Below are 21,201 nucleotides of genomic sequence, written 5' to 3' on the forward strand. Positions count from 1 at the left end.
CATAAATTCATGATAAAACATATGCTGACCATGTATAGCAGTGTGACAGTCCTTCTAGTCCAACCATAGCGACCACCTATCCCATTTCTCACTGGCACATTTTCCATCCTTTCATTTGTCCTCTGCACCCTCTTCTTCCTGTCGCCCTCCACCTAACTGCATCTCAGCTCTTCATGGTAGCAAAGTAACAGATGATTTCCTACTTTCTTGAGAATGTTAAGACAATTTAGCATTGATTCCTTTAGTTATCTTTGATCATCTCTGACCCTGTCCTTTCTTTGTTTTAGAGAATAGGAAGGAGTCCTACTTTTCACTAAATTTCACCTCTTTTTACATTGCTGATTCCATTTCCTTCCATCTCCTCCAGTACCTTTTTTTCAGGTGTCATATCCTCTCTGTGAATTTTAAGTTCTCCTCATTCCACTGACTCACTCTCATCTGTTCCCAAACATAATTTGGTCTCCCAAGCACTAAAAAGATTGTTTTTGATCTTTCTTGTCTAGTCAATGTCTCATTTCTCACCCTCATGCCCCTACTAAACTTGAAAAAGTTTTCTACTCCCAGTGACAACAATTTCTGATTGCCCACTTTCTCCTCCATGTTTGCCCTTGTGCTTCCACTCCCATAACTCAGGTGAAACTGCTTTCCCTAAGGTCATCAGTGACATTCAAATAGCCAAATACATAGGCCTTTATTTTCAGCCCTTTGGTCTCAGAAAAAAAAAAAAAACATTCTCATGGTTTCCTCCTGTCTCTGTAACTAATCTCTCCTTTTCTCCTTCAAAGTCTTCTCATCCTCTTCACAACCCATTAATCTGGGCATTCCCCAAATGTCTGTCTTTGGTCCTCTCCTCTATACATACTCTCTCACTCAGCCATCATATTAACAGCTTGGCTTCAACTACTGGTTGTACATATGTGATTTCTATGTCTCTGTCTTCAGCACTGATCTCTCCTCTGAGATCCAAATCTGTATCTACTGCTAATTATAAAACATTTCTACCTGGATGGCTCAAAAGCATCTGAAAGTCAATACATCCAAAACAAATTTACTATGTTTTCCCTACACCTGCTATTCCTTCTGCGTTTACTCTGTCTACCTGTCAATCACCATTTGTGCCTGACTCCTCATGTTCAAAATTTTAGGATTGTTTCTGATACTTATCTCTCCTTTACTTTCATTTCCAAGGAGTTATCTGGCTTGGCTGATTACATTTCTACATCTCTCAGATCTGAGTTCTTCTTTCCACTCCCGTTGCCATCCTAGTACAATTTCTCATTGTTGTCTACCCAAACTGTAGCAATAGTCTCTTAACAGATCTCCCTGCCTCCTATTCTCTTCCCCCTTCAAACTATTCTTTGTATTGCTTTTGTTATAACCTCTCTTATATACAGATATGATCAAGTCACCCTTCTGCTAAAAAAAATACAAAAACAAAAAACCAAAATACTTCCTATTCCAAAACAAAAATGTTTCCTATTATTGTTAAATAAATTTCAAATCCTTTACCTGCCAAATTTCAAGTCAAGTCAAATCAAGAACCATTTACGAAGACCCCTTTATGCAGCAGGTACTTGCTAAGTCCTGAGGATATAAAGAAATGCAAAAACAAACAAACAAGCAAAACCAAAACCAAAACACAGTTTCTGCTCTCAGGAAGTTCATTTAGTGGGGAAAGACAACACATAAAAGGGAGCTGAAAAGTGGGAATGGGGGCTGCAGTTGGGGGAAAGCAAGTAGTGGAAAAAATGTGGAAAAGTAATTGGCTGAGTAAGAACTTGAGCTGGGTTAGAGTTGAGCACAGCTGACATAGGTATTTTTTTAATTGGAAGTTCAGAAAAGGAACTTGGCAATCTGAGGAAGAAGTCACAGAAGAGGTGTCTTCAGTGTAAGAATGCCTTTGGGGCACAGGTCAAAAAATAGTTTGGAGTACCAAGAGCTGAACTGGGCTAGAGTTGTTTCATCAAGAATACGTAAGCTAGATCACAGTAATGTCATAGATAGTTTAAGTGAAATTCAGCAAAACATTTCCAAAGTCTTATGTTATACTTGTGGATAAGATGGAATAGATGTGGATAGTCAGATAGTATATGTATATGGATTTATAACTGGTTGGATGACTGGACTGAAAGAGTAATGATTAATAGATTGATGTCAACCTAAGGTGGTCTCTGCTCAAGTGTTACATGGCTCTATCCTCATCCTATTCTGTTGCACATCTTTATTAATGACCAAGATAAAGGTGCTGAAGGAATATATATATGTACATAATTTGTTGATAACTGGAAGCTTGGAGGAGTGTGTAACAACATCAGAATAATGAATCCCCAAGACTAGCATATGTTCTCTTCTCACCTTTGACTCTTAGAATAATTTCCCTTGAGACTCAGCTCAAGCACTATATAAAGCCCGTTATAAGCCCTTTATTTTCTATTCCTTCCTTCTAATTACCCTGTATATTTAGTGTAAGTAGGTATATATCCATATGTGTATGTATACACGTGGTATATATGCATACACATATGTATATGTATGTATACACATATTTTTCCCCATAATAGAAGGCAAGGTCCTTGAGGGTTGAGACTCACTCTTGTATTTGGATACTAAGTACCTAACAAATGCTTATTTCATGAGTTGTTTCAAAAATATCTCCAAGGGCTAAAGTGTGATAAGATAAATTATTTTTAAGAGGAGAGAGAACAACTGTAAAAATGAAGTTAAGAGACTACTGTACAAAGGTAATAAAGATGAAAATGTAAATGAAATGGGTGAGTATCTAAATTGATAAAATAGGAAGCATATAAGTATAACCTAAAATGACCAATCTCATCAGAAGAAATTGGTCAAACTTAATGATTTTCCCCACAGAAAGGTACTGGGAATGAATGGATTCACATCCGAATTCTTGCAACCTATCAAAGAATAAAATATCTTTATATTACATACATTATTTCTGAATATAAAGACTTGATGTTACCTATATCTAACCAAGATATCACAAAAAAGTTTATGGTGGGGTGTGGCCATTGTACATGCTACAGCTTCTTGGAGCCACAGGTGAGAGTTGGGTGCCAGATCGACACCAAATGTGGATGAGGAACCCTGAAAAGAGGAGGGGCAAGCCCTCACACGAGAGGTGCTAGTCCTCCCTGAGGGCCTCATACACTCCAGGTGATATAGCTGATAGCTGGATTTAGAGTTTGGAAGATAGATTCAAGTTTGGATTCTGATACCTACTGGCAATGAAATTCTGGTCAAATCACTTTTTGGCGACCCCTGGAAACTACAAGGCTATAAAGTTGCAGAGAGGAGTTGAATTGAATAGAGAGAAGGAATTTCTTCATCCAGGGATTCTCTACACCAAAGAAATCACAAATCAAGTACGTTTTTCTATCCCTATTCTATGTAGTGTACTGTGCAAGCTGTAACTATCTGTAAATTTTTTTTTACAATATTCCTAGAACCTGTTTATGTTTTTAGCCAGTAGCAACTCCCAGAGGTTATACTTTCATTCTTTAATGGCTCCATAACCTCATAAACATGGACATTTCCTCCATCTACAAACTTCATGAATCACTCATGCTTTTTTTTTTCTTCCTTTGTGATCTTTGTTAATGTCTTTGAATCTTCCATGTAAGGGAGCTCTACCCAAGAAACCAGAGGACTTCTTTGAAGTCTTTGAATAAACCTTGAACATTAGTGTGATGAGGCCATGTGCTGTAGTAAAGATAAGGTCAATCTCAAAGTCAGGAAGCACCTGATTCAAATACTACCTCTGATGCATACTGGCTATGTGACTATGCACAAGTCACTTGACCTGTCCATTGTCTCACTTAATCCATCCTTCCTCATCATCACCCCTCACTTTCTCTTGGTCCATTCTCCTCCTACTTCACTGCTGGATTAGATCAATTTCTATACCCAGCTGAGTGTGTGTGTGTGTGTGTGTGTGTGTGCGCGTGCGTGTGTGTGTGTGCGCGCACATGGCATGGCCAATGTGGGAATTAATTTTGCTTGCCTATTCATATTTGTTACAAGGATGCTATTTTCCTTTGGTTTTCAGTGGGGGAAGAGAAATATAAATGATTAATAATTGCCAAAAATATATTTAATTTAAAAATTAACCTCTAGAATATCTTTTACATCTGCTGCCTCTTCTTTACTCATATTGCAACTGCCACAGTTTTAGCTCCCATTACCTGTCACGTCTACTATTATAATGATATCCTAATTTCTATCTTTTCTGGTAATCATTTTTCTCTTTAATTTCTCCATTACTTACCTATCAGATTAATCATTATAATGTATGAGTCTGGGCATATTACTCCTCTGTTAAAAAAAATGTGGTTATCTGCTGCCTATAGGATAAAATATATATTCCTTGATCTGGAAATAAAAGTTTTAGATAATGTAACTTTGATGTTCTTTTCCAATTTCGCTTCCCACTGTTCTCCTCTATATAGTCTACATGGGGATATCTTTGTAAGTGGAAAGAATGCTGGTCTTGGATGCAGGAAGACATTGGTTTGAATCCCCCATCAGCCTCTTGCTGTGGTACACTGTACGTGTTGCTTATCATCTCTTGAGTTCTTCATCTGCAAAATAAGGATAATAACAGCATCTTCCTCACAGGATTGTTGTGAAGATCAAATAAGTATGAAAAGGATTTTGTAAATCTTGATGGGCTTTATAAACGTGACTCACTATATTAATGTTAAATTGTCATAGAGGTGGTGGAGCCAAGATGACAGCTGGAAAGCAGGGTCTTGCATAAGCTCTCCCCCCCAGGTCCCTCCAAAAACCTATAAAAATGGCTCTAAACAAATTCTAGAACTGAAGAGCCCATGAAATAACAGAGGGAAGCAGATCTCCAGCCCAGGACAGCCTGGATGGTTGTGGAGAAGGGAGCTGGAAGCAGAGTGGAGCAGAGTCCGGTATGGCTGCACCAGGACCAACCAGACCGGGAGTGGGGTGGAACAGGCGTAGCACCCTGAATCAGTGAGCTGTAGCAGTTACCAGACTTCTCAACCCACAAATGCCAAAGACAACAGAGAAGGTTAGTGGGTAGAACTGCTGGGACAGAGTGAAAGGAGTTCTTCATTGGCCACCACCCCAGAGGCAGTGGAGGTGGTGCAGCTCTGGGGCTGCTTCCAGCTGCAGTTGCTTCCAGCCCCAGGCCCACCCTGTGGGAGGAATTAAGCAGCCATCAGAGCTGGAGCTCAGAGCCTGCTTGAATATGAGGCGTGGTCTGGGTTGGCGGTTCTTGGGGGAGGAGAAGTGCTAGTGTGGCAGAGCTTGCTGTGTAGAAGTAGCTCTGAAAACAACAGCGCGGCCCCTAAAACTTGGGACAAAGTACTATCTACTCTACAAGCAGTCATACTTTTCCAAAAAGCTCAAGGGTCAAGTAGTTGTTTGGGAACATGAACAGGCAGCGAAAACAGACTCAGATTCAATCTCATACTTTGGAATCTTTTTTGGTGACAAAGAAGAGGGAAACATACAGCCAGAAGAAGCCAACAAAGTCAAAGAGCCTACATCAAAAGCCTCCAAGAAAAATATGAATTGGTCTCAGGCCATGGAAGAGCTCAAAAAGGAGTTGGAAAAGCAAGTAAGAGAAGTAGAGGAAAACTTGGGAAGAGAAATGAGAGTGATGCGAGAAAACCATGAAGAACAAGTCAATGACTTGCTAAAGGAGACCCAAAAAATACTGAAGAAAATAACACCTTAAAGAATAGACTAACCCAAATGGCAAAAAAGCTCCAAAAAGCCAATGAGGAGAAGAATGCCTTGAAAGGCAGACTTAGCCAAATGGAAAAGGAGGTCCAAAAGACCACTGAAGAAAATACCACCTTAAAAATTAGATTGGAGCAAGTGGAAGCTAGTGACTTTATGAGAAATCAAGTTATTATAAAACAGAACCAAAGTAACAAAAAAATGGAAGATAATGTGATATATCTCATTGGAAAAACCTCTGACCTGGAAAATAGATCCAGGAGAGATAATTTAAAATTATTGGATTACCTGAAAACCATGATCAAAAAAAGAGCCTAGATATTATCTTTCAAGAAATTATCAAGGAAAACTTCCCTGATATTCTAGAACCAGAGGGTAAAATAGAAATTGAAAGAATCCACTGATCACCTCTTGAAAAAGATCCCAAAAAGAAAACTCCTGGGAATATTGTCACCAAATTCCAGAGTTCCCAGGTCATGGAGAAAATACCGCAAGCAGCCAGAAAGAAACAATTTGAGTATTGTGGAAACACAATCAGGATAATACAAGATCTTGCAGCTTCTACATTAAGGGATCAAAGGGCTTGGAATATGATATTCCAGAGGTCAAAGGACTTGGGATTGAAACCAAGAATCACCTACCCAGCAAAACTGAGTATAATAATCCAAGGCAAAATATAGACTTTCAATAAAATAGAGGACTTTCAAGTTTTCTGAGTGAAAAGACCAGAGCTAAATAGAAAATTTGACTTTCAAATGCAAGAATCAAGAGAAGCATGAAAAGGTAAACAAGAAAGAGAAATCATAAGGGACTTACTAAAGTTGAACTGTTTTGCTTACATTCCTACATGGAAAGATGATGTGCATAATTCATGAGAGCTCTCTCAGTATTAGGGTAGTTGAAGGGAATGTACGTATGCATAGACAGAGGGCACAAGATGAGTTGAATATGAAGGGATGATATCTAAAAAAATAAAATAAAATTAAGGGATGAGAGAGGAATATATTGAGAGGGGGAGAAAGGGAGAGATAGAATGAGGTAAATTATCTCACATAAAAGTGGCAAGAAAAAGCAGTTCATTGGAAGGGAAGAGGGGGCAGGTGAGGGGGAATGAGTGAATCTGTTCTCATTGGATTCGACTTGAGGAGGGAATAACATACACACTCAATTGGATATCTTACCTCACGTGAAAGTAGGAAGAAGGGGATAAAAAAGGGGGACAATAGAAGAAAGGGCAGATAGGAGGAAGAAGTAATCAAAAGCAAACACTTTTAGAAAGGGAGAAAGTCAAGGGAGAAAATTGAATAAAGGGGGACAGGATAGGAGGGAGGGAAATATAGTTAGTCTTTCACAACATGACTATTTATAGGAGTGTTTTGCATAATGATGCATGTGTGGCCTATGTTGAATTGTTTGCCTTCTTAGGGAGAATGGGTGGGGAGGGAAGAGGGGAGAGAATTTGGAACTCAAAGTTTTAAAAGCAGATGCCCAAAAAAGAGGTTGTTATTGCATGCAACGGGAAAATAAGATATACAGGCAATGGGGCATAGTAATCTATCTTGCCCTACAAGAAAGTGAGGGGAAAAGGGATGGGGGGAAGAGTGGAAGAAGGATCATAGAAGGGAGGGCTGACTGAGGAATGGGGCAATCAGAATATATGCCATCTTGGAGTGGGGGGGAGGGTAGAAATGGGGAGAAAATTTGTAATTCAAAATCTTGTGGAAATCAATGCTGAAAACTAAAAAACATCAAATAAAAACACAAAAAAACCAAAACAAAATAAATTGTCATAAAAAATTAGAATACTAGTTTTCCTTGTTATTTCAATTCTTAGTCTTAGAGAGTTAGAGATAGTCATCGAGAGGTGAGTAACTTGCCCTGGGTCAAACAGTCAGTATGTCAGAGAGGTGAAACTTGAACACAGATTTTACTGATCAGTTCTCCGTACCATATACTCTGCTGCTTCCCATTATAAGCATTTTACGTTTACATACCGATTTTACAGATGAGGAAACTGAGACTTGTAGCAGTTAAGTGATTTGCCAAAAGTTTTGCAGTTATCACAAGCAGCAATGGAGTCAAGGAATTTTTTTTTACTGTATTTCCCAATACCTGGGAAAGGGTTTCTGGTGGTAGGTTATAATGCCCATCTTCAAAGATAGAATGAGTAAGTAAAACTGAAGCCAAAGTTAAATGCCTGCCAATGCAATAGATTTGAATATCTAGGCACCATAATATGACATGAGCAAAGGGCATTTGGAGCAAATTCAGGATAATATTATATGGACTAGCCTCATTTTTGATCTCAGGGTAGAATTAATTAAAATGATGCAGCTTTTGGATTAGTATAAGGATACAGTTCTTAAAATAAGGAGCTGACTGGTTTCAATTGGTTGCTTCAGGAAGTGGTGATTTCCCTTTTACTGAAGGTGTTTGAAAGGAGCTTGGGTGGCCACTGTGAGGGATTCAGCAAAGGGCACTGTTGTTCAGGTACAGAATGGACTAATTTGCCACTGAGGTTTCTATCCATATGGAGAGCTTCTAAATGTCATTAACAATTTGGTCCTTACTTCTGATAATGTATTTCAAACCTCATCTACAACCTTTGCTCCTGCCCTCCCCACATTTATTTTTCTACGGGAGTTGAAGTCAGAGTTTTGATTGTACACTTAAGCCATCAGGTGGCCTAGCAGATGGAGTATCAGACTTGGGAGTCAAGAAGACCTGAGTTTGAAACATGTTTCAAATGCTTCCTAGCTGTATGACCCTGTTCATATAACTTTGCTCAGATTCCCTGTAAAATGGAGATAATAATAGGACATAATATATAGGATTTTTGGAGAAAATGTATATCAAGTACTTTGCAAACCTTAAGTGCTGGCTGTTATACTACTACTACTACTACTACTACTACTACTACTACTACTACTACCACCACCACCACCACCACCACCAGCAGTACTACTACTACTACCACCACCACCACCACCACCATATTACTACTACTACTACTACTTCAACTACTACTACTACTATTACTACTACTGATAAAGATAAGACAGGAGATTGCAATTTTGTGTTCTTAGCAGCAACCTGATGGGAAAAAAAACTGGATGATGATGATGACGATGATGATGATGATAATGAACTTATAATTTTCTCCCCAAAGGTCTAGAAAATAGCTGAATTGCTTTTTTGTTAGAAGACAAAGAGCTTGCCCAAATAAAATACTCATTTCTCCCTAAGAGCCTTCTCATTTTACAGATATCTGGAAGCCCTGCCTGTGATGATTTGTTGTCAAGGTAGCTTCAGCTTTAAAAAAAATACAATATTTCACTGGGATTTAAAATCTTGAGATGTTTTCCCTTCCCTATAAAAAACTTATGAAAAACTTTTATTTTATTTTTGTCCTCTACTCTTTTATTTACTTAACTTGATTTCACTGGCAGATCCCATTGGAGACCTCCTCCCCTCATTTTTTATGGCTTTGGAATGAAAATAAAATAAAAGCATTAAAGAAAGTAAATAAGTAGATAAGATCCCCCAAATGTCAAGTATGTGAGAGAAAACCATGAGTATAGCTTGAAAAAATGGAAGGTTTTCTTCATATAGAGAATATGACTCCAATAACTATTCACAAAAAATAAGGCAGAGGCACAGAGGAGCAGCTGTGAACATTCTCCTAGATTACGATGAGTGGCGAGGGGCAGTGGTAGCCTCATGTAGTGGAAAGGACACTGAAGTTGGAGCCAGAAGATCTGAGGCTGTTCCACTGATGCTTACTACTTATGTGACTATGGCCAATTTATTTAACTTCTCTGGGCCTCACTTTCCTTAAAATGGGGATAATGATACTGGCATATATTAAAATTGATTATCTAGTTGCCAAGCCATCTATGACTTAATTTGCAAAGTTAGCATTTGCATATCAAACAGATCACATAAGAGGTCAAAGACAAGGAGTGATTTAAAGTGGTGGTTTTTATAACAACAAAAAAGGAATTGGAAAAATTATGGAAACGAACATAATTCCATTGGATAAGGCAGATCACCTGACTAGTTAGCTTCTCCCAGACTTTCTTAATCCTATGCCAGAAGTCTTTTCCTCCAAGTGCTGCCTTTTGTAACCAGAAAGTGTACTGGGAAAGAGAAACTTGTGGTCAATGCTTAGCAATCACCCCAACCCCCTCCATCTTCCTTAGAAGAGTCCATTACTCTGGGGCAGCTAGTTGGTGCAGTGAGTAGAGCACAGGTCCTGGAGTCAGGAGGACCTGAGCTCAAATCCAACCTCACTTCACACACTTACTAGCTGTGTGACCTTGGGCAAATCACTTAACCCCAATTGCCCAGTCTTCCCCTCCCCCCACCAAAAGAAGAGTCCATTATTCCACTTAGACTCTAGCTCAAAAATGAGGAAGAGGGGGGAATGTGCTTTACTTAATCTCTGGCTAACCTTTCTCTAGCTCCTAGAAAGGTAAACTTAGCTTCTATTTGACCCCTCTTTCTGCTAGAAAGAGGGACTTAGCCCCCTTGAAAAACCTTATAATCTTATGATTATTTTATTCTTCTAAATTATCTACTACTAAATGACAAAGTCTTCTCAATCTATTCACTAAATCTATAGGTGACTTAGACTTAAAAGACTATCTATGTTGGTCTGGCTTATTTTAGGGTGAGGTCTTTTCATTTATTTATTTATTTTTGGGCTAGCTCTTTTAAAAAAAAATATTTTTTTTCCAATTACATGTAAAGAAAGTTTTCAGCATTCACTTTCATAAGCTTTTCAATTCCAACTTTTTTCTCCATTTCTTCCTCCTCTCCCCCCTCCTCAAGACAGCAAGCAATCTGATATAGGTTATATATTTACAATCATATTAAACATATTTCCACATTATTCTTGTTATAAAAGAAGAATCAGAACAAGAGGGAAAAACCAATAGGATGAAAAAACAAAAACAAAAATAAAAAAGGCGAAAATAGTATGCTTGGATCTGCATTGAGACTCCATAGTTCTTTCTCTGGATGTGAATAGTATTTTCCATCATGAGTCTTGGAATTGTCGTAGATCATTGTATTGCTGAGAAGAGTCAAGTCTATCAAAACTGATCATCACACAATATTGTTGTTAGTGTGTACATTGTTCTCCTGGTTCTGCTCACTTCACTCAGCATCAGTCCATGTAAGTCTTTCCAGGCTTTTCTGAAATCTGCCTGCTCATCATTTCTTATGGCACGATAGTATTCCATTACATTTATATATTACAATTTTGTCAGCCATTCCCCAATTAATGGGCATCCCCCCTAATTTCCAATTCTTTAGGGCTAGCTCTTCTTAAAGAAGGGAGCAAAATCCTATAATCAAACTAAAAATAAGTTAAAACAATCAAAAAGAGCTGATTTCTTTTTCACATACCCTTTCTCAAAGGCTTGTTGTAGGGAGAATACTCAGGAAATCTCAAAGAACTATATAAAGATAATTATTGCATAAAGATGACTTATGGTACCCTTGTCTGCTTCATCTGCTGCTAGCAAGAAATGGGGGCATTTTAAGGTTTGCAAAGTACTTTACATATATAATCTCATTTGTTCTTCACAATAGCCCTGTGAGATAGGTTTTATTATTAACCCCATTTTAAAAATGAGTAAAACTGAGGATGTGTGGTTAAATGACATACCCAGAGTCATACAACTTGTAAATATCTGAGGCAGGATTCATTCATATTCAATTCTTTCTAATTTGAAGTCCAGTACTTTATCCACTGCATTGCCTAGCTGTACTTTCTCCTGTTCAACTCTGGGTCCAATTCATATTCCATATTCCCTGTCTTATGAAAAACCTTTTTTAAAATTTTTGTCCTCTACTCTTTTATTTAATTAATACTGATTAACACTGATTAACCCACTTTATCAATCTATTGCTCAGATTATGACATATATTTAAAAGGTCATATAATTTAAAAAAGAGAATAGGAGAAAATACCTTTCAAAATAATGGAATAAGGAATATCATAAAAGGCAAATTAGAAAACTTTGAATATATAAAATTAAGAATCTTTTACAGTAATAAAGTCAAAAGATAAAAAATAAGATAAAGATCTGTTGGGTAGGAAGATATTTGTACCAAATATCACTCATAAAACTGGATATCCAAGATACATGGGTAAATATACAAAAAGAACTATTCCCCAATAGATAAGTGATTGAAATGTATTAACAATCAGTTTCAAAAGATTTCCAAACTGCAGATGATTTCATGAAAACATGGGTCAAATAACTATGGAGGAAAAAAGTCAATGAAAACAACTCTTTTGGCTCATACTGTGAAAATTGGAAAAGATGACAAAAAGCAGGAATAGTGAACATTGGAGAGACGATAGGAAGAGAGGCTGTATTACTAATATATTTTGGTGAGTCTGTGAAATGGTCCAGACATTCTGGCTATCAGTTTGCGATTATATGAGAGACACATGGCATTGTTAAATGGTTCGACGTCAGAAACCGATATTTTATCAGTGGCAATGACATTAAAGGAGAGGCATGACCATCCGCTTTGTTTATAAAGACCATAGGCCTATGCCATCTGACTTGCAGCTGACACCTTCCATATGTGTCATCTCCCTAATTAGAATGGGAGCTCCCTGAGAACAGAGACTGTCTTTTCTATTTTTATTCCCAGTGCTTTGCACATAGTAAGCACTTAGTAAGGGCTTCATTCGTGTAGTTCGTTTTACCTTCAGTCGTCTTTGATACAGCACACAAAATGATTGTCGTCCTGTTAAACTGCTTTATAATTACTACTCCTGTCTCTATTAAGGAGTTGCAGCTGTGTTGTTGACAATTGCAATGCTTTTAGGTAACTACAAATTTGGTTATTGAAAAAAGAGAAAGAGTGCTGGCTTGGGAATCAGGAGAATGAGCTTTTAGACCTGATTCTGCTACTGGCTTTGTAGGGATTTGGGCAAACCATTTCAACTCTCTTGTCCTGAGTGTTTTTGCCAACAAAATGAGGATGTTAAGCTAAGTTATGTCTAGCTCTAATAATTCTGTGATAGCCATAGCAGTTAATTGGGATGATTTATCTTGTTCTTAAAACACAATTCCCTTTTATATTGTCTAGTCCTTAAAATTAATGAATAATCTAATTAAGTCCTTTTCTTTAACTTTTTCAGACCCCACTTTTAAAATATTTCTTGCTAACACCAGTTATCACACTAAGAAAAACCTATTTTATCCCAGAGCCTACACAGCACACGCCCCCCACACTCACATACACATATACACACTCTTCATTAAGGTAAAGGAATATCTATGTCCCATACATATATACATACATAATTTTATAAACTCTCAGTGGCTATATATGTATATGTATAGTCATGTCTACATATTTTATAGCTGGGCAGTGATTATATGTGGACATATGTGAATATATGTACACACATACATATGCACACACATTCACACATAGTCACAGCCATGTTATAAAATATTATTTATACACATATGTAAGTGTATAGTGTATGTATATTATATATGTACATTATACACACATGCATACATACACACGCATATATACACACATGTACAGGCACATATATACACATATGTAGACACAATTACGTGTGTATATGTATATATGTATGTGTGTGTGTATGTGTGTGTGTGTGTGTGTATGTGTGTGTGTGTATGGAGGGGATACTGGAGTGGTTTGCCATTTTCTTCTCTAGCTCATTTTACAGATAAAGAAACTGAGGCAAACAGGTTTAAGTGACTTGCCCAGGGTCACATAGTTGGTAATTGTCTGAGACTGGATTATAATTCAGGGAGATGAGTCTTCCTAACTCCTAACTCCTAACTTCCTAACTCCAGGGCCTTCACTCTATCCTCTGCAACATCTAGCTGCCTCCTGTATTTTGTATATATTTGTATGCATTAAATATGGATATATAGAACATATATGTGTGTACATGTATGTATGCATGCTTGTGTATATATGGTGTGAATATCCATATCTAGGAAGTATTTTATATATATATGTATATAAAACACATAAATATATACATATTGAATAAATACAAACATATACACACATATATCTTTACTCTCCTTGTTCTTCTACTTTCTTTGTGGCTACTGGTCACTCCTTTCTCGGTGCCCATATCACCAGCACCAAGGATGGTGCCTAGTTCATAGTAGGTGATTAAGAAATGCTTGTTGGTTGACTGATAACAATCAAAATTGTTGGGTTGAGGTTAAAAAATTTTAACTAAAATTTTAACTAAAATTTAACTAAAAGTTAATCAGGGGAACAGACTACATAAGCAAAAATCAGAAACGATTAATCAGTTAGATGGGATGGTCCTCAGACCGTAGGCAGACAGTCCATCTCAGGCCCACACTTCACAAAGCCATAGAACTTCACCATTAGAAGGGACCTCAGAGGTCAAAGCTACCTCCCCTCTAAAGGAGAAACAAAAAAGAAGTTCAAGGATTTCAGTTTCTCCAAAGAGGATTCTTTTGGCTTTTTTCTTAGTCTGTTCTGAACATTATACAAAAATCAAAAAGGAGAATCCTGACCTTTCTTGTGGAGATATCACCTCTCCCCCTCCCCCCCAAAATGGGAGAAATGTCAGTGAACCCTGCTGCAGATGACAGTCTTATGAAAAGAAGGCCGTAAAACCGAAGGGAAAATATGAAAAGGAAATTGCCCCATAGCAGTCTAAAGGAGTCTGTACGAGGAAAGGGAGTTGTCAGGAATGAGAATTCCCACTACAACCCACTCAAAGATCTTCAAAGTCTTTGCATGAGGACATGAAACGAGGGAGAGCTCAGTACCATTCCACACAGCCTGTTCTACTTTGGACGGCATTCATTGCTAGGAAGCTTTCTTTCTCATATCCAGCCTGATTTTCCACTTTGCAACTTTTAACTTAGCACCACATCATCCTCCCCTTCCTGAGCAATGGTTCGTCATTTGAGTCCCTTCCACAGCTATTTGGTGCAGAGGATAGGGTGCAATGACTGGAGTGAGGAACGCCTCTATTCAAATCCAGCCTCGGAGAGTTATTAGTTGGATGCCCTTGGGCGAATCACTTAATCTCTGTTTGCTTCAGTTTCCTCATCTATAAAAGGGGATAATAATGGTACCTACCTTAGAGTTTCTTCAAGCTCAAATGAGGTAACAGTTTTAAAGTGCTTAGCTTAGTACCGGGCATGCAGTAAGTGCTATGTAAATGCGCACTCTTATTGTTATTTCTTCTCAGCTCATTTTGAGTTTAGCATTCCTGACACAAAGAGGCCCCACCCACACTTTTGTTTTTTCCTTTGTTGCCTACATATACTTGGAACTTGAAGCTTGCCAGAGTATGTACTCTATTGACACGGCCTTGGGGATTCCAATGTCTGCTTCTCACTACTCTGAGACATCAGTGATGCAGGCTTTAGTGAAGAAACTCACCGCTTCCGTTTCACTTTGACCTTTTAGCAAAATTCCTTTATGAAATTATAATTGAAAACAAATTTGGGAATGCCGAATAAAATAAAAACTAGGCAAATCTCATTGAACATGTTTAATAAGGAAAGATACATTTAAAGAAATGAGGCTAGGTAGAAAACCAGGTAGTGGTTGTGTGTGTGTGTGTGTGTGTGTGTGTGTGTGTGTATAAACACACAATTGTGTCTATATATGTATATGTGTGTCTATATATGTACATACATATATATGTGCGTATATATCTGTATGTAATGTGTACATATATATATATATATATATATATATGTATATATCTCTCTGTGTGTGTGTAACTCTCTGTTACAGGTTAGAAAGAAATGGAAAAGTATCATCAGTGAAACAAATTTAAGAAGAAAGAATCAAAAACAATCAACTTCAATAACCCGGTGTTCCATAAACTTAAATGCATAAGCTACTTGGGAATAACTTCCTGTTTAGCAAGAAAGCTTGGGAAAAATAGAAAGAACTTGGCAGAAATTAGATTTGGACCAGTTTCTTACACCATATGCCACCATAAGATTCCTATGTATATTTGACCTGAATATAAAAGACTACTCCAATATTCAAAATACGCTGAATGATATGTCAGTATTAAAAATATGAACCTTTAATTCTGGGGAAAGCCTGACGTTGTTAAATGCTTTGCCATCTCCTTAAGGTATTTGAGCATACTTTAACAAGAATATTGTGAGTATATTTCTATAGCAGTTAAAGGTTTATAATGCACTTCCCATGTGTTCTCTTCATATGATTCTCATAATAACCCTGTGAGGTAGATGCTATTATTATAACCCTCATTTTACAGATAGGAAAACTGATGCTAAGAGAGGTTAAGTAGCTTACCCTGGGTCACAGAGCTTCGGATGTAGTATGTGAATGCAGGTCTTTCTAATGCCAAGAACAGCAATCTTTCCACTGTGCCACATCTGGCTTTCCAAAGATTTTTTTTTTCAATGTAATGAAAATTTATTCAAAACTCACTATACACAACACAGTGAGTCAGGCTCTGATCATACAAAGTAAACAAACAAACACACAAACAAACAAACAATCTCACATTATGCCCGCCATCAAAGAGCATACATTCTTGAGGAAGAATGTCCTTTATGTTTTTGGCAAAAATATTTTCTTTTTTTAAAAAATTAATTAATTTTGTTTTTAGTTTACAACACTCAGTTCCACAAGTTTTTGAGTTCCAAATTTTCTCCTCCTTCCTATTCTCCCCACTCCCCCCCAAAGATGTTTTAAAATATAATTCATCATTAAAAAATACAGCTAACGTAGAGTAATAGTTATTGAAAAATAACTGAATAGCTATTTAAAGGTGAAAGTAAACAGATAAAGTCAAATGTTAATAAACTAGTATTTAGGTGATTATAAATAAAACTGGTTTATTCTGATATATTTGTGTGGTCTATGTGTTGCAGCTTTTGTTAATAATTCAGTGTCTACCCTGTATTACCCAATTGAGTTTTTATCTCTGCTTGTTACCCTTCTTGCATAAATGCAGAAATATACAGAAAGAAACAAAAAGATATATAAACTTCAAGTTTTCCATATAAAAGCCTAAAGACAGACTTGGAAGTTGCTGGATTTCCAGGAAAAAAAAGTTCTCTTGGTTCGTCGCATGGAAATAAGGCTTTCCTTAGAGAGGCAATGTGGTTTAGTGGATGGAATAGCGGACTTGGGGTAAAGAGACTCTTTTTTTTTCTGATCAAGCTTCTGACACTCAATGCACAGTTGGCAGAGTTGTGAATTGGTCTAACCATTTTAGAAAACAATTTGGATTTGTGCCCTAAGGGCTATAAAACTGTATATAGTTTTTGACCCAGCAATACCACTAGTAGGTCTATATCCCAAAGAGATCAGTGAAAAATATCTATATATACAAAAATATTTATAGCAGCTTTTTTGTGATAGCAAAGAAATGGAAATTGAGTGGATAGTCATCAATAGGAGAATAGATGAACAAGTTGTGGTATATGGCTGTTAGGGAATACCATAAGAAATGATGAGCAGGATACTTTCAGAAAAACCTGAGAACACATATGAATTGATACAGAATGAAGTGAGTAGAATCAGGAGGTCATTGTACATAGCAACTACAATGTTGTAAGGATGATCAACTGTGAAAGACTTAGCTACTCTGATCAATACAATGATTCAAGACAATTCTCGAGGACTCTTGCTGAAAAAAATGCTATCTACCTCCAGAGAGAGAACTGATGAACTCTGACTGCAAAGTGTGGTATAGTTTTCTCACTTTATTTTTCTTTATTTTTTATGACATTGCTAATATGGAAATATGTTTTGTATGATTGAGCATGTATAATTGATATCATATTGCTTTCCTTCTCAATGGGTAAAGAAGGGTTTGGAGGGAGGACCAGAATTTGGAACTAAAAATTTAAAGAAAAAGAATGCTAAAAATAAATAATTAAAAAAATCAGATGTGTGATTGTAGACAAGTCAGTTAGCCTTTCTGCCGCTTAGTGTCGTCATCTGTAAAATGAAGATAATACCTGCAGTACCTATTTCCTTACCAAGGTTGTTGCGAGGGTCAAAGGAACCAATTCTGTAAATGTCGGCTTATGGTTAGGTATGTTATGGAAAGGCATATTAGAGACATCTAGAGGCTGGCTCTGGCCTTCATCCCATGGTGATACAGTCAGAAATACCATAGTCCTGCTTTTGCTGTGGCAGGGAACTGACATCAAATACAGGGCAAAATTTTCTTGCTTGAAAAATTCTGCTAAAGCTCCTTGAATGGACTAAGTTATTTACCTATTTGTTATAATCGCCCCTCAGATGGGAAAATAGGTTTAATTATGTCCCTAAGTGTGTGCCCTGGCATACATTTAGTAGAAGTTTCTTCTCTATGACTCTGGATTCATCAAATTTTGGCTCCTCTTGTCATGTTTACGCACAAGAATGGAGAGGCAGCTGGGCGGTGCAGTGGAAAGAGTGCTGGACCTGGGGTCAGGAAGCCCCAGCTGCAGACACTACCTGTGTGACCTTGTTCAAGTTAACCTCTGTCTGCCTCAGTTTTCTTGTCTGTAAAATGGGGATAATAGCACCTACCTCCCACAGTTTTTGTGAAGATAAAATGAGATAATAGTTATGAAACACTTAGCACAGTAATTGGCACATAGCAAGTGCTATATAAATGTTAGCTGTTATTATTAAGAAGGTATATGCATGACAGGAGCACATACCTTTAAAGCACTCCTATTGTCCAAACTTCTATGGTACAATGAATTTACTTACAGTTTTAGAAGCAATGTGTTGCAGTAGAAGGAGCCCTGCCGCAACACTTGGAAGGTCTGGGTTCAAGTCTTAGTTCTGTCACTTTTTAGTGGCATGACCTCAAGTAAGTCACATGATCTACCTGAGCCTCAGTTTCTTCATTTGTTAAATGGGAAAAATAATATTTGTCTTTTCTACCTACCTCACAGGGTTGTTATAAGGTAAGTCCTTTGTACACTATAGAAACATGAGAAACCTTAGAAACGAGGCAATCAGCCAGCTCTCACCATATGCGTAAAGCCCTGTTAACAGGCACACTATTTAAGGTGAAAAAATGATCTTCCATAAAGCATTTTCTGAGGCTACCGCAGGGCTCCTTGGAGTGGGTTGGGGGCATAAAGGAGAAAAAGACCATGAAAAAATGTTCTCTGGCTCTTCTCTTGGAATGCTCCTTAGCAAACCCCCAAAATGAACATAAAAGCTGGAATTTATATAGCATAATAAGGTTCATAAAGCTCTTCACCTAAATTATCTGATTTGAGCCTCATAGGAACCCTTTGTTAGGCTGCTACTCAGGAGGATCAGAGAGGTTAGGCAACTTACCCATTGTCATAGAGCAATTAGAGGCTGGATTCAAATCCATGTCTCTCTCCTTACTCCAAACACAATGTTGGGACAATATTGTATAAAGGGCCAATAGGAGGCCAAAAGGAGGCTTCCCTTCTGCCATGTTATGGAAAGACACTAAGAACCTTCTTCTGAGGCTTTAGGATAACTGATCTGGCCCGAACATATGGGGAAGGGGACATACTGTTTGTTAAGTAACATCGATTATTCAGGCAGTATCTTTTGTTCAACATGGTGCAGTGTTAAGTACTCTACTCTGGCTGCTTTGTAGGATACTCCACTAAAATTGTGAGGTAATGACAAATTCCCACAACTCCAGGCAGCTGTAATTACTACTGGATTTTTTTTTTACCAGCAATTCTGAAAATATATTTTTAGAAAAAATCTGCCATCAAGAAAAATTGGAAGGGGTGAGGTGCCTTATTGACCTATGATTTTCATTTCTCAGAATCCCCTACATCGCTATTTCAAATTATTATCAACACTCCTTTGGAGCATTTCAAATTGTCCCTGGTGAGTGGTCTGTTACAAGCACTGGAGCCTCCGTCCAAGAAGAAGGAAGATTGAATATTTCTAAGCCGTGTCTAAAAGCTCCTTAGATCAATGACTGGTGAAGAAACTAAATGTGATAGTTGGCCTTCACAGGACTCCCAAATCCCAAATCCAGCCAAGAGAACAACTGACTGATGGTCTCAGAGGCACAGCATTGAAAATAACACTTTGTGCTTAGCACTTTCCATTGCTATATTCTTTACGAACATTACTTCTATTCCACAGATGAACTTGGGGAATTTGTGGAGTTGCTCTGATTTTTTCGTGGCAGAGAAAGAAAGCTAAAGTGACTTGTTTAAAAACATTGTAGACAAAACACAGAATTAGAATTCCAGAGCTCTTGAGTTCCGGCACATCATTCTCAACTCTTTCTTAGGGTTGGAGGGTTCACACTGAGCCTATACAGGAAGTAAGAGGTTATTACTATTTTTTTTCTTTGCTCTGCATCTTGCTGTGTACTAGTAGCGAACAAAACTAATGAGTTCTTTAAATGTGAAGTGTAGTCTTCTTGCTCCTGGGAATAAGAAAAGCTTTGACTTGTGCTCAGAGGGCTAAAGAGATAATATGAAACTCAGGACTGGTTAGAGTTTACCGATTGTGAGAAAATATTTCTTTATCCTTAGCTCTCAGTGCCAGTAAGCAAAAAGAGAGGGTGCAGAATGGAGGTGAAAGGACTGACAATGCAAAAAAGAAACACACGTATTTGTGGAAATGAAAATGGTAACTATAGAGAATCTCTTGGCACCCTTATTGAAATGAACAATGTTCAATTTAAAGGGGTTATCAGGAAAAGGAAGCACAATGCAATACTATAAAATCCTATAAAACTGCTAAGAAGGGAGAAATTCACCACAGTGTATCAGTCAACTTTAATTTTAAAAAGATGTATATAGAAGATAGAAACGTGAATGAGGAAAGCTGAGAAAAAGAGAAAGCTTATTTTTTATTTGTTTTCATTTTTAACCTAAGAATAGTGCAGTGCTATGGTGCTTTGCTGAACTGGAGAAGACAGGGAGGCCTCACTTGCTCTCAGAAGTTTGTGGGTTAAACTACTCCTCCCCTAGGGTGTGACTTTCTTCCAGTCACTCCTTGAGACTCTCCCTTTCTGGAGGAGGGTTCTTCCTTTCAAACTGAGGAAGGAGAGGGTTAAGAAAGGGGTTAAGAAAATGAGGAAAAGGAAAGGGTAAAAGATACTCCAACTTAATACCATGCATACAACACCACTGCACACTCAAGTCTGGTGGACTCCAGTACAAGTCAAAGCTTTTCTTATTTCCAGGAGCAAGAAGACTACACTTCACATTTAAAGAAATCATTAGTTTTGTTCACTACTAGTACACAGCAAGGAGCAGAGCAAAGAAAACAAAATAGTAATAACCTCTTACTTCCTGTATAGGCTCAGTATGAACCCTCCAAGTTTAAGAAAGAGTTGAGAATGATGTGCCTGAACTCAAGAGCTCTATCTTGTGAAGCTGCAAAAATTAATCACAAAACTCTCTCTGAGGCCCCAGACAGAGATTAAGTTCTGGC

The sequence above is a fragment of the Trichosurus vulpecula genome, chromosome 1, assembly GCF_011100635.1.
Source record: "Trichosurus vulpecula isolate mTriVul1 chromosome 1, mTriVul1.pri, whole genome shotgun sequence".
NCBI classification, from domain to species: Eukaryota; Metazoa; Chordata; class Mammalia; order Diprotodontia; family Phalangeridae; genus Trichosurus; species Trichosurus vulpecula.